Source organism: Petaurus breviceps, unplaced genomic scaffold (genome assembly GCF_028583685.1).
Source record: "Petaurus breviceps papuanus isolate PSGF00001 unplaced genomic scaffold, PetGlider_PUasm1.0 79, whole genome shotgun sequence".
Classification (NCBI taxonomy): domain Eukaryota; kingdom Metazoa; phylum Chordata; class Mammalia; order Diprotodontia; family Petauridae; genus Petaurus; species Petaurus breviceps.
Window position 1 is genome coordinate 32185978 of NW_027186523.1, and position 15056 is coordinate 32201033.

The 15056-nt window shown below is 37.9% G+C and overlaps 1 protein-coding gene across 3 annotated transcripts in view; it reads right to left on the reverse strand.

Moving 5' to 3' along the window:
• The window catches only part of LOC138175896 (N-acyl-phosphatidylethanolamine-hydrolyzing phospholipase D-like), a 103273-nt gene that overhangs the window by 55865 nt on the left and 32352 nt on the right, over positions 1 to 15056 (reverse strand). The window lies entirely within an intron of this gene.

The window sequence follows — 15056 nt, forward strand, 5'->3', positions numbered from 1 at the left end:
AAATATGTTTTGCATAACTTTACATGTATAATTGATATCATATTGCTTGCTTTCTCAATGGGTGGGGGAGAAGATAAAGGGAGATAAAATTAGGACTCAATTTTTTAAATGAATATTTAAAATGAATGAATGAATAAAATAGGTACTTTCACTTGCTATCCTCTAATTTTCTTCTTAACATTCCACAGTCTGGCTTATGACTGTATTATTCAACTGAAATTGCTCTTTCCAAAGTTACCACTGATCTCTAAATTCTCAAATCTAATAGACTTTTTTCATTCGTCAATCTTGACCCCTCAGCAGCCTTTGATACTACTGATTACCCTCTTCTCCTTGAGACTCTCTTCTCTCTGGGTTGATGAGGACCATAACCAGGGTAGAGGCTATGAGGGTTGAGAAAAAGGGAGAAATTCAAGAAATAAAGTTGGGTAATTTCTAGGACTTGGCAGCTAGATTCCTCATATATAAAATAAAAGAGTTGAACTAATCCTGAGGTCCTTTTAACTTGAAATCCATCATCCTACAAATGTATATAATGAAACTTTTGACAAAGTGAAGTATAACCAAAAGTATATCTAAAATCAAAGGAAAACAAGACAAATGAGTGCCCGTTTTGCCAGAAGGCAATTGTGTCCCTCACTATACAAATCCAGAACAACTTCTGCTTTCAATAAGCACTCAAGGGAAAATAGCTTTCCTGATTACTAAACACTTTGAAAGTATGTTGAAATAAAAAACAAAATATATTAGCAATTCTTGGACTTTGGGACAATTCCCAAAATAGAAGATTTCTGCTCTCCCTTCAATTAAGGGGTTTATTTCTGTGCATAATTATGAAAAACAAGTCTTGATCAGAAATATAAATAATCTACTAAGTTAGTTGAGGAAAGCAAAACTATGCTCAAGAACCAATTCCTTTGAGTAAAGAACTTATTAGAATTTCTCATTTCTAATATTTAAAATAAGCAGAATGACATATTAGGAAATTAGACTAACTGACTGAGATAATACTAAATATTCCTATAGTAATATATAGTCGGGAGATGATGCTACTGAAACCTATCCTAATAGAAAGATGAAATAGTCAAATAAAGAATTTCTCTAGTGTTTAAATAATGCACAGTGATCATTAATGGAGGGAATAAAAGAGAGAAGAAATTAAGTTGTTATTTTGTGAAGCTCAAAAATCTACATTAAATACTAGTAAGTTATGTTGCCACTGTATTTACCCTACTTCCACCACTAAGCTGTCAAACTGATCTTCCTAACGCACAGATCTGACCGTCTTACTCGACCTCTACAACCATTCAATAAATTTTAGAGGCTCCCTTTTGCCTCCAGAAGCAATTATAAAATCTCTACTTGGTCTTTTTCATAACCTGGAACCTTATTACCTTTCCAATCTTGTTAAACTTCACTTCTCTCAACTTACTCTTCTATCTAGTGACACATACCTCCTTAGTTTCTTGAACAAGACACTCCATCTCCTGACTGAGTCTTCTCACTGGCTGTCCTCCAGGCCTGGAATTCTCTCCCTCCTCATCTCCATCTCCTGGCTTCCCTAGCTTCCTTCACGTCTCATCTACTGCCTTCCCTCTGGGTTTATCTCCAATTTACCCTGAGTACATCTTGTTTATCCATAGTTTTTTCATACTGTCTCCCTCTGGGCATGAGTTTCTAGAGAGCAGGAACTGGTTTTTGCCCTTTTTTGTATCCCAAGCACTTAGCACAGCTCCTGGAACAAAGTTTGATTCTCAATAAGTGCTTGTTGACTATCACTCAAAAAAGCTCTGACAAATATGACCATTTGCTAAAGTTTCATAACAGGTTAGGAAATGCAAAATACAAAAAAAAAAAAAGAAAATCATTGCTGATTATAGTACTTTCCTTTTTTTTCTGCAAGTAGGTCCTGGTGACAATGACTGGAAGCTTGTTCTTTTATGTGCTAATGATGCAGGGTTTTTTTTTTTTAAGTCCTTCGAAAGGACATAGAAGAATGAAATTTTTCAGAAACCAAAAGTTGTCCCACATTTGCCTTCTGTTTAACTGCAAATCAGTTAATGCACAGATGAACAAGGACTATTTCGGGATTTGTTTTTTGTTTGTTTTTGGTCTTAGGCCATTATCTTTTTGTACTTACAATGAAAAAGCACTTCAAAACTATAAACAATACACAGTATAACAAAGCTTGTTAGGACTCTCAACTATTACAGGACCCACACTAGGATTCTAAGGGACAAACCAGGTAGCAATATACGCCTGCCTCAGGGAGGTGACGCCTGCCTCAGGGAGGTGGCACACCTGGGCCCCAGTAGCACCCTTCCCCCAGGAGGAAGTAGTAGCACAGCCACTGCCAGAGCCAGAGAACTCCTGGGCTAAAGAATAGGTGTTTACTGTTCTAACAAAGCTACGTGATTGCCTAAACACATACACTGAGTATGTCCAGACCCCTTAAAACTTGGAAAGACCACTCTACCTGTAGGATTCCCCAGTGTGGTAATGCTCTATTTAAGAAATACCTGTCAACAATCATCTGTTAGCAATAACTTCCCTTTTGGGGAGATTCTAGCTTGATTCCAGATCTCAATCCAGCCCCAGCCTTCCCACTCTCTCCCCCTTTAGTTTTCATTTTTACCCATAATACCAACACCTCCCTCAATGGCATTTGACTATTCTGACTCTCTACTTCCCTCTTCCAACAATGTAGGCTCTCTGATCCACTAGAAGATCAGAATCATCAATAGCCAACCTCTAGATCACCTGTACCCAGCTTCAGCAGCACTAACTCACTAGCCCTAAGCAATATACTTAATCCGGAATCTCTATTTAGAATAACTCTGACTTCCAAACTTTGCCCTCCGTTCTCTGGATGTTAATCATGCATCCCATGAATCAAAGTACCTCACAGCTCTTGCCAGCAAAGCTATTCTATTTATTTAGACAAGTGTAGAGTTCATCCTTAATAAGCAGGGTTGCATCTGACAATAGTTCTATGATCTTCCTGCCTACCACATTCCATTTAACCTATAGGGTGTTATTTAGAACATGAAATGTTATCACAGAAGAGATACCATCTAGAACTTTATAATTTTTTTTGTAATGTTGCTTGTACTTGGAATGTTGCTATACATCAAACAGTAAGGAGAATTTTTTAAAAGTGATAGCATGTTGGTGCTAGAAAAAAATTTAAGAAATCTAACCTAATAATTTCATTTTTTAGATAAGAAACTAAGGTCCTGAAGGTTATGCAATTTATTGATAAGTCACAACTGGTCAATAGCACACACTGAACTAAATATCAGTCTATGACAACCACCAAGGTGGAACAGGATTGTATTTCCCATGAGGCCTTGAGAAGGGGCTTGACTGAAGTTCTCAGGACTTTAGTTCCCATGAGAATGTATGTGCCTGGGTACAGGCATAATGGGGAATGGGTTCTGTTTGTTGCAAAGAGTCTTCTGAGAAGTGAAGCTTGTTCACAGGAGAACATTTAAAAGTATAACAGAAACATGCAAGAAACCCAAGAGTTCCATTATGTTCCTGAAATGCCACAGAGTAAAAAGACCAGATATCCAGGTAGCAGAGAGGTGGTGAGAATGGAGGGTACTCTGAATGGAAACGCAGGTGCTACAGAGGCAAATCTTGGCAATCCCAGTCTAGCTGTGTCATTTCTATCCACTTGTCCCACTTCCACTATGGAAAACTGAGTTTAAAAGAATCTGGTTGGTTTCCTTCTACTCTAGTAGAAATCAGGAAGGAGATTTCATTCATTCAAAAAATAAGTATTGAGATGTGCTTTTCCCTTGATTTGCTTGGTCCCATTAAATATTTTACTATTTCAATGTACAGCTCCTACCTACCGTGTTTCCCCAATAATAAGACCTATCCCGAAAATAAGCCCTCCCCTTACTGTGTAAGATTCCTCTAAAATAAGCCCTCCCCCGAAAATAAGCCCTATTGAGATTGCTACTGTAGTGAAGGTGATCCCCTGCGCTACACGCTACATTACGGTACCCTCTGTATGCACCGTTCCCCCTCCCCCCCGTGAAACGCACGCCGCGCTCCGAGATGCATCCAATCAGAGCTGCAGCAGTGAGCGCGTCATCCTGTTCTTCCCCAGCGATTTGCTTGCTGGTACATTTTTTTGTTCACATTTACTTGTTTATTAAAATTGCTGTCAATGTTCATTAAAATAAGCCATCCCCTGAAAATAAGCCCTCTGGTGTTTTTCTGTCCAAAAAAATTAATAAGACAGTGTCTTATTATCAGGGAAACACGGTAGTCTGTTAGTATAGCGATTACTTTATGTTCAGACCCAAGTTTGACTCTCAAAGTTCCCAACTTCAAGAAACCTGGAGCCCTGAGCCAAAGGAAATTATTACATCATCTACAATGCAGATTACATAATGATGAAGAATTTTCTGTTTCAAATTCAGTTACTCCATCCAAAAACACACAGCACAAATTCTTTTTTAAAAAGTGAGGTGAAGTCTCCCTTTAGACATATCCACAACAAGCAATATGTGAAATAAAGAGTAGACGGGAGTAGATAGATGAAGCTGATGAAGAAGGGTCAATAATCCATGGTGCTAACAATGCAGAAATAATACTTAACAGTTGGCAATTCAAAGGGTACTAGGAGCAACACTAAGTTGCAAAGAAGGGTGAGAAAAATATTGGTAAGAAGGCTATTTTGGTTTTAATTCACTAATTAATTTTCCAGATAAGCAGTCTTTATATCCTACCCAAGAGGTCAAGCGGTTGCTCATCTGCCCCTAGGGGGAAGAGGCAAATCATCCAAAAGAAAGCTGACATCATGGCCTTTTTTCAGAGATGTAAATCCCAAGGAAACTGACTGGGTCAATGCCCATTTAGTCCAATGTCCTTTATCATCTAAACTTGCATCCACAGCACAAAAAAATGTTGAATTATATTTATAGAATTTCTAAAGGGTACCTAAATGTCATCCCATTCCCCATGCTCTATTTTAAAAAGTAATGAAATTATACAGTACATTTTAGAAAGATTTCCATAACATGCATTAGAAATAAAATTCCACCACTTGAAGTGTATAGCTGTCTAGTTATTTGTGGGAGGATCTCATAACTCCAGAATGACACATTCCCCATGAAAGCTAAATTAAGATATTCCTTTACTTACTACCTACTAAGGGAGATACAAGTTCTATGTACTAATAAACTGGTGTAATCACTCTTCTACTCTTCTGTGAGGACAAACTGCATGATATCTATTCAACTTTTAATAGTCTGTAACTAATGAGAAATGAGGACCAAGGACAGTTATATATGACCAAAATTATTTATATGAAATTACTTTATTTTATATTATATTGTTATATTTTCATTTGAATATGAGAATTTTTTTGTTCAACAATTTGTGAAACTTTAAACAAAATCTTTTTGCAGCATGTAGATGACCCAAGGTTCATTAATTAACCAATCAACAAGTATTTATTAAGATTTAGAGCTGGAAGGAACCTTACAGTCCACCAGTGCCTACAATGTAGGAGGAATGCTAGGCGCTGGGGATACATATGTAAAAGTTCCCACAAGAAGCATACATTCTACAAGGGCTGAGAATAACATATCCACAGACAAGTAAATTGAGGGTGTATATAAAAGAAACACCCAGAGATGGGAAGGGGGGTAGATTAACACTTGAGTGAATATAACCTGGGTAGATTCTCCTGCAAGTTTCAAGAAAGACCTCTTAAATTCATGATCTTTCTCCCAACCCTTGCTGACTTTCTACTCTTGCTGAGGGTACCACTATCCCCCCTAAGTCACCCAGGCTCACAAGCCAGGTGTCACCCTTTTTTCTCCCTCTCTCTCACTGCATGCCCCACCCACTGCCACATTCAATTTGTTGACAAGGCCTGTTATTTTAGTTCCGTGACATCTCTCCAGTATACCCACTTCTCTCCTCTGACACTGTCACAGCCCTGGCACAGGGCTTACCATCTCAGGGCTGGACTCTTACAGTACCCTAAAAGTTGGCCCTCCTTCTACAAGTCTCTTCCCGTTCAGTCCATCTTCACTCAACTATCAAATTGCTCTTCCGAAAGCACAGGTTTGACCTTGCCACCTTCCAACACACACATAGACACAAGCTGCACAAATAATTCCAGCGGGTCCCTATCACCTCCATGATCAAATGCCCGGTGGCTTTACAGCATGCCCCCTTCCTACCTTTCTAGTCTTCTTATACCTTCTAACTTCTTTACGCCTTCTGTGATCCAGACACTAGCCTCCTTGTTCCTCAAGAAAAATACTTCATCTTCCAACTCCAGGCATTTTTACTAGCTGTCCCCCATGCCTGGAATGCCCTCCCTCTTTATCTCTACTTCCTGGTTTCTTTCAGCTCCCAGCTAAAATCCCACCTTCTATATGAAGCCTTTCCCAAACCTCCTTATCTTAGTAATCTTTCTTATATTGATTATTTCCAATTTACCCTGGATATAGCTTGTTTGTACATAGTGGTTTTCATGCTGTCTCCCCCATTAGACTGTGGGCTCCCTGAGAAGAGGACTGCATCTTGCCATCCTTTGTATGCCTGGCACACGATGGTACAATGCCTGGCACACAGTAGGCACTTAAAATGTTCATTAACTGACTCTTGATGGAAGTGGCATTTAAGCTGAGACTTAAAGGGAGTCTGAGTTCCAAGACAGAGGAGTGAAAGGACACAGACAATGGCTCCCCTGCAAAGGCTTTGAGACAGACAATGGAATGTCGTGTATGGAAACAGCAAGCAAGCCAGTGTGGCTGGAATGTAGTTTGCAAAAGGGGGAGTTAGATACAATGGGGATGGAAAGACAAACCAGAACCACAATGAATAGGGCTTTAAATGCCAAAGAGAGGACTCTGTTTTTTAGAGTTCAAGCAATTGAGAGCCTTGAGCTACTTGAGGCAGAGGAGTGCCAAGTTTAAACCAAGCTGGCAGCACTGGGGAGGATTAGATTAGAGATTGGACAGGCTGGATGATAAGAGATGGATTAGAATGCCAATGAAGGAAGTGGCGCTTGAATTGAGCCTTAAGGGGAAACTAGGAGTATCTAAACACAGAGGTTAGATGAAGAGCATTCCACCTTCATGGGGGAAAGTCTCTACAAAAGTTCTGAGATAGACAATGGTCCAATAGACCAAGCGAGAAGTATCTAGGGCCTGGGCCGATGGTGGTTCTGGGCAAGTAGAGAAAATGGGATGGATACAAGAGATCATCTGAGGAAGCAGGCAAGACTTGGTACTTGTTTGGATACTGGGAGACGGAGGGGATGGAGGAGAGTGGGTAAAGAGTCAAAAATGATGCGTAAGTGGCAAATCTGGGTAAATGACAGTGATACCCTGAGCAGAAACAGGTTAGTTGGGAGAAAGAGTGAGTTTAAGGGGAAAGACAGCGAGCTCTGTTTTAGAAGTGTTGAGTTTCCAATGCTTGAGGAACATTATCCAGGTAGAGGTGTCAATGGAATAATTTAGAGACTCTACCAGTGGAGTACAAGCTCTGACATCTACTACCAAAGATGAAAGAGATTATAAGTAGAGGGACAGAGACAACCTACTGAAATTCAGTGAGAAACATCCTTAGGTAGGCTACAGGGAACGAAATTTTCAGCCATAGCTACTCTAAAACTGTTTATAATGGAACAGAAGAGTCTGGATCTGCACTGGTGAGTGACAGGAGGCTCCACTCTGATAAAATCACAGAAAACTGACAAAATAATGACTTTTTACTGTGAGGAAGTAATAGGATGGGAACTAGAGAGTTTCCCAACTCTTCCACAGGACATGTCCTCAAACACCTACCCCTTATGAAAATCAAAAGATGTCAAACTGGAAGAAAGCTTACACATGATCTATTCTAAGTCCTTTATTTAAGGCCCCAAGAGGTAAAAGTGACTTATCCAAAGTTATAATGGTACTAAGTAGTAGAACTAGATGATGCACTGGATAGAGTGCTGGGCCTGGAATCAGGAAGACCTAAGTTCAAATCTGGCCTTAGATACTTAACTAGTTCTGTGAGCCTAAGCAAGTCACATTAGCCCTGTTTGCCTCAGTTCCTCATTTGTAAAATGAGCTGGAAAAGAAAATGACACATGAGCCACTATCTTTGCCAAGAAAACCCCAAATGGGGTCATGAAGAGACATAACTGAGACAACTCAACAACAACAGCATAGAACTAGGCTTCAAATCACTCCTTTGCCTCCAGGTCGGGTGTTCTTCCCATATACCACACTAACCATTTAGTCTGGATTCACCACGAGACTCCCTCCCTCCTAAAAGTCTCATGGTGAAAGCGCTGTCTTTCTCAAAGAGAACAGAAAATTGCTATATGTCACATACTGTATCACCTCATGGTCATATCTAGGAAATATGCTTCCCCAAAACTTTTAGGATAACAATAAGAGCATGGAATAATATGATAATACAGTGTCTTTATGATTATCCTAGAGGAAAACAAAAGGCTACCTTATGGTGTAAACCCCCTATTTGATGAGAACATTGTCATCCTCTTAACTCTCCAGCAAAAAAGCTCCCCCATCCACACACACACACACACACACAATGTGTGACTTCCATACAAATTAGGAACCTCTTTCCTATGGGGCAACCCTTTCAAGATTTGGAGTTCTAGGTGGTTTGGGTTTTTTTTGCTTTTTTTTTTTTTGAGGGGAGAAAGGCAGAGCAATTGGGGTTAAGTGAATTGCCGAAGGTCACACCGCTAGTAAGTGTTAAGTGTCTGAGGCCGGATCTAAACTCAAGTCCTCCTGACTTCAGGGCCAGTGCTCTATTTACTGTGCCTCCTAGCCACCCCAAGATTTGGGGTTTTTACTTCTTTATTCAAATATATACTGCTTCGTAGGATTAGGAGACTGAAAAGACTAAAAGACAAATCTTGTCCAAACCTAGAGCATGTACAATAAAATGCCAAACAGAGGACCTTTAAGGGCAGGCTACACAAAAGAGGTAGCACCTGAAATTTAAAAGGAAGATATGTAGGTAGGTCCATAAGACCCATAAATCTTAAAGTACTACTCTTTTTCCAGTAGTATTTGCATCCTAATAAGACCAAAAAAATGTGAAGACAAAGGAAAGAATAGTAGTAGCACTTGGGCTATCAAGAAGAGAAGGCACTTGGCAGTGGAGAGTGGCTCCTAAGACCTTGAAATCACACCCAATAAGCAGCTAGAGACAGTAGCAACTGAAACTGAAAGAAAATACTGGCCCCAACTGCTAAAAATATATTTATAGTTCACACCCTTCCTTGGAGGTTCTCACTTAATTGTTTGGAAAAGGTCACCTGCTGGGCGGCACATTATGAGAGGAGTAAAAACAAATAAGAGATTGTGACTAAACTCTCCAGAGGACACTGTCACCCCTCTGCTTAATTATATAAGAACTTGGTGCTTAGGGTACTGCTTCTTTTATTCTATTTGAATAATATGGGACAATAGTGGCTGGAATGCCAAGGGGGCTCTAAAAAAATGCTACAAGATAGGACAACCCCCCCACCCCAAACAAATACATGTATTAAGCATCGTGGTACAATAAATACATGAGGAAAATAGTTTTTTTCTGTTTAATTTGAAAGGTGGTGGCATTTAGCCAATAGTTCTGGCCTCACCCACAGGACTGGCCTCTTTGAATTTCAACAGCACTTTGACAGTGAAAGAAAAGAAAAAAGAGAGGGGGGTGGATTTGAGAACCCCCAGCACTTCTCCCCTCCCTTCCTTGAATGCAAAGTTTTGTTTTGGTTTTTTCAGTTATTCAATAGGGGAGTCAATCATAAATCTTCAGGAATACTTTACCAAACCCTGACTAACTATAAAGCTTCTTTGGCAGAACACTGACAGATCACAAAAGCAAGATAAATTTTTCATGATTCTAAGCAGAAAAGACTGTTACAGCTTTGGATTCTACAGTGGAGAAAAAAAAAGGGTACAACAAACAGGTTGGATGACTGATTGTTCCAGAAACCGTGAATTCACTTAAACTTTCTCTGGGCTTCATTTTCCTTATCTGTAAAACAGGAGATTTGGACCAGATTTCCCTTATAGTCATTCCAGCTCCCGAGTCTATGAAGCTACACATACCAGAAAATTAAGTAAAAAGTCTCAAGTCTCACAGTAAGGAGGGTTTTAACCTGGATGGAATTAGTCAATAAGCTCCAGACCCTACAAACAGAGACGTCTTAGTGTCTTAGAAAGATGAGCGCTGTGTTTGAAGTCACAGGACCTGGTTTTGAAGCCTCATTCTGCTACACAAGTTACTTAAATGAGCATTAATTTCCTCACCTGTAGAACAAGGAGAATAGCATGGAATAAACCCATCTAGAAGTCCCATCTAGATCTAAATTCTATAGTGTTCTGAAAAATCAAAAACAATTTCAACATTTAAAATAATTATTGTAAGTATGCTGCAAAAAGATCAGTTCTGAACAGAATGCTTGCTTGTGTATCAATATTTCTCTGGGTTTTTCCTTTCCTTTTTTACGCAGTACTTTAAGGTTTTCACAAATTGCTTAACAAATATCATCTCACTTTATTTTCACAACAACTTTGGAAAGTTGGCAATATTATCCCCATTTTTAAACATGAAAAACTGAGACAGAGAGAGGTTTAATGACCTGCCAAAGATCTTATAAAGCTAATGAGTGCCTGAGGCAGGATATTTGCTCAATTGAAATGTTTAATAATTTCTATGTGAAAGGTCAGAAAAGAAAGTTTAAACCAAAAGCCAAGTGGTCATTTTCATTGAATGGAATCCATCTGATCATTCATTCCATTAGAAAACTTTATTTATTGAATTTTTCAAGGCTTCTAATTTTCTGAAGAGGAGACTGCAAACTATGGAACTACTTCTAGTTAATTATTAGACACTTCTACTTTTAAAAATTATGGAGAGAGAATAGTAATAGATATAATAGTTAATTTTATATTTCACTGATTTAAAAACATAATGTGCAGGGAGTCTTGTAGATGTCTCCATTATTTTCTAAAGAAGTCTCATTCTCAGTTTATGAAATGGATGGCCCCTTAGCTGAGAACCAGAATTGTTAATAAGGCACCGTAAATTGAAGAAATATCTTCAGAATTTCACATAAATATATTTATGTCATCAACAAATAATATATATGTGATGCATATATTTATAACTAGAAATGCAATCTTCTTTAAGATGCTGCAAAGTACAATCTTGAGCTACTTCAGTTGAACTAATAATTACAAGATTAAAAACCTCAGTGAAATTATGTTCCAATTGAAAGGATGATAACTCATGAAAAATGGATATTTTGTGGCTTAAATTTTAATTATATCAAAGTCCTCATGTTCCCTAGCTTGACCATTTCAATATATGCATTGATGTTAGATATTTACTGACGACCAAAAATATACTGATGCAGGGCACATCTTGACCGTTCAGATTGACTGAACAAGCCTTTATTAAGCACCTATTATGTGTCACCATTATTAAGACCTACTATGTGGCAGACACAAGTAGACACTGGGGTTTGTTCTAGATCATGGTTTCTTAATTTATTTTGTCTTACGGATCCTTTTGACATTCTGGTGAAGTCTATAGAACCTTTCTTGGGATGATTTTTTAAATGCATATATAAGATTACAGAAGAAAGCAATTATGCTGAAATGCTTATCAAAATTTTTTTTTAAAGATTCAGAGACATCATGTTAAGAAGCCCTGGATTATCTAATTGATAAATTTTCTTTCCAGGACCTCAATATCCTATGATTCTAACTGGTACTGAATCTAATTTCCATATAAAATTGAGTAAGATACTGTAAATGGCAGCCTCTTTCAACCAAAAATAGTAAAAAAAAAATTTATTTAGATGATTAAACTAAAGTTTAATGGCAACTTGGTTAGTTGAAATGCTCAGTAATGACTAAAGTGGAAAAAAACCCAAGATTTTCCATTTAATGTCCCAAACTGCTTAATAGAAGTTCATCTCCAAATAGAATAAACAATTAGAGGAAAGAGAATCTTATATATCTACAATTATTTGGATTTTCACTTTTTACTTCCCATTTCATGCATTATAAATTTTGTGTAGTAACATTAGGCAATAATTCAGCTGGTATTAATTACCTACTTCTAATAATTATTTTTCTAAGGATGCTTTTTAGTAGAATGATCTTCATTGAGAAAGAAGTACTATATTTTACTTTACCTGGTGTTTTTTTTAGTTACCTTGGGGGGCATACGTGAATTAAATAGACCAAAGCCAGGATGGGGACTTAGACCTAACTAGTTTTCAGTTATTGATCACAACAGGGATGTTAATGTTAGTCCTAATTTATAAATGTATTTCTTCTATTGTATTATGAAAAGCTTATCTGCATCTAAATTTAAAGAAGAAAGCTGATAGATATCTCAGGTCCAAAAATGGATCACTTAGCAGTCTGAAGTGTCCAACAATTCACAAATTAGCATTTTACACACAATTTGTCTTGATAACAGAATATTATGAATGGACATAATAATTTTATGGTATCACAAATTTTTTTTAAGGATTAGCTATTTTAACAACCAAGAAGCTTAATGTTGGGGCGGCTAGGTGGCACAGTGAATAGAGCACCAGCCCTGGAATCTGGAGGACCTGAGTTCAAATCTGATCTCAGACACTTAACACTTACTAGCCCTGTGACCTTGGGCAAGTCACTTAACCCCAATGCCCTGCCTTCTCCCTCCAAAAAAGCAAAACAAACAAACAAAAACAAGAAGCTTGATTTTTTTTCTTCCTGACCAAGACTTTATCCTACTAAATTGAGAGAAAACCAAAAACTTATCCATTTCCTTTCTTCCACTCACAGGGCCACCACACCAATGCCGGCATTCATCTTCTCTCATTTGTACTACTGAAATAACGTCTTAATTGGGCTCTTTGTTTCCATGCTTTTCTTTCTTTAACCCATCTTCCACACAGCTATCAAAATTATACCCTTAGAAGAAATCACAGGAACACATTACTCCCCAACCCTAGCATCTCCAGTGGCTCCCTACTTTTATTGTTGTTCAGTTATGTCTGATGCTTCATGGCACCATTTGGGGTTTTCTTGGAAGAAACACTGGGGTGGTTTCCCATTTCCTTCTCCAGTTCATTTTACAGATGAGGAAACTGTGGCAAACAGTAGGTTAAGTGATCTTCCCAGGGTCAAACAGCAAGTAAGTATCTAAGAATCTGAACCCAGGAAGATGAGTCTTCTGACTCCAGACCTGTACTCTTACGGTATCTACTTCAACACCTACCTGCCCTGGCTCCCTGTTGCCTCTGCACTAATATACAAGTCTAGTCATTTAAAGCGATAGGCCCCATAGGTTTAAAACTAGAAGGAACCTCAGTGACCATTTAGTCCAATCCCATCTTTTCTCAGATGAGGAAAAAGAGAAGTGAAGTAACTTGTCTAAGCACACATAGATAGCAAGTGACTGAAGCTAGATATGACTAAAGAGAAGAATATCAATAAAACATTTATATATGGAAATCCAGATAAACACTATACAATGTCACAGGTAATAATGCATCTGTTAGTATTACAGTAGTTAGAATTAAACGTTTAACAAAACATTATGTTGCAAATTACAAGCACATTTTATTTATCCCAGTTTTATATCCACTCCCACACACCTTCATGCTCTTCAATGATTAATTACATGCCTCATGTGATATGTGAAAGAATCACGACAATGAAGTGGTTGTAAAACTTTTGTCCAATTAAATATAAACCCAGATGCCTTAAAGTCATTTCTTGAATGTATTCTGTGTTTACTTACATAAATGGGAAGTAGGGAGGGGGCATTTAACACATGAAAAAAAACAAATAGAAACCAAGGTAAGGATAGAGAAGTAATTTTAGTCAAGTCTCACTTATCTCAGTCTGGACTAAACTCTCAATGTTCAATTCTCACTCAAAATTCACTTGTCTAAGCCTCTAATTAACCAAAATTCTTTCAAATGTACAAGGCTAATTTTATGTCTAGCAATAAAATAAGACCAAAATCCAGTGACTTCTTAAAAAAATCTAATTATAGGCCTGGACTAATCAAGTTTTCAAAATGCAAATAACTTTTCTCCAAAGGCTGTAATCCAAAATTTGTGAAATGTTGCATGGTATTACAAAAGGAGATAAATAAGACTAAACAGGTTTGTCTCCTAAAGAGACTACTAAAATCTCTGCTACAAGAAAACATTTAATTATGTGGCATATGAAATGTTTAAAAATCACAAATATTTTAATTTGTAATTAAGCTGTTCACATTCCCCAAGCTTGACCTTAACATTTTATTTTAAATAAATACATTTGCTCTAAATTTCCATCAACGATTTGGTATTTCCTTGAAGCACAAATGCTCCAGTGGGCAGGAAACATTTTCTTTTTAAAGATTATATAACTTCCTTTTCTGAACAATGCCACCACATGCTAATATTTTCGTGACACTAAATCAAAATTACAGCAACTACAAAAAAAATAGGAATGAGACTACTAAATATTCATTTTCAGCAAGGAATGGACATTTTACATCTCAACTTCCCAGAAAAAGGCAACTCGGGAATGACTTCACGAATAAATTATCACAGCAACTATAAAATACCGGCTACTTCATGTTAATCCAAAGCAAACACTAGAGTTTCATACCGTTGTTAAATACAATTATGCCGTCCTACTCATGAACTTAAAAAAAAAAAAATACACCAGCGGCTGGGGCACGAGTTACAAGAGCTCCAAAGTGAACTTTGATCAATTTTCCTAATTCTCTCACACCCCACTGGGAAGAGAAAGCATCAAACACAAGTCTGTGACAACGGATGAATTTCCCTCAGCTACCAGCGAAAGAAACAACAGCAAGTTCTGTCCAAGGGGAAGAAACTCTATGTGGATACATTTTCTGCAAAGACTTCAGCAGCACCGCCCCCCTCACCCCCAAAAAAGAACACAGAACTCAGAAAGAACAATCTCTCACCACCCCCCTTAGCTGCATTCATTTGCTTCTCATTTCCATCCCACGGGTTACTTTTT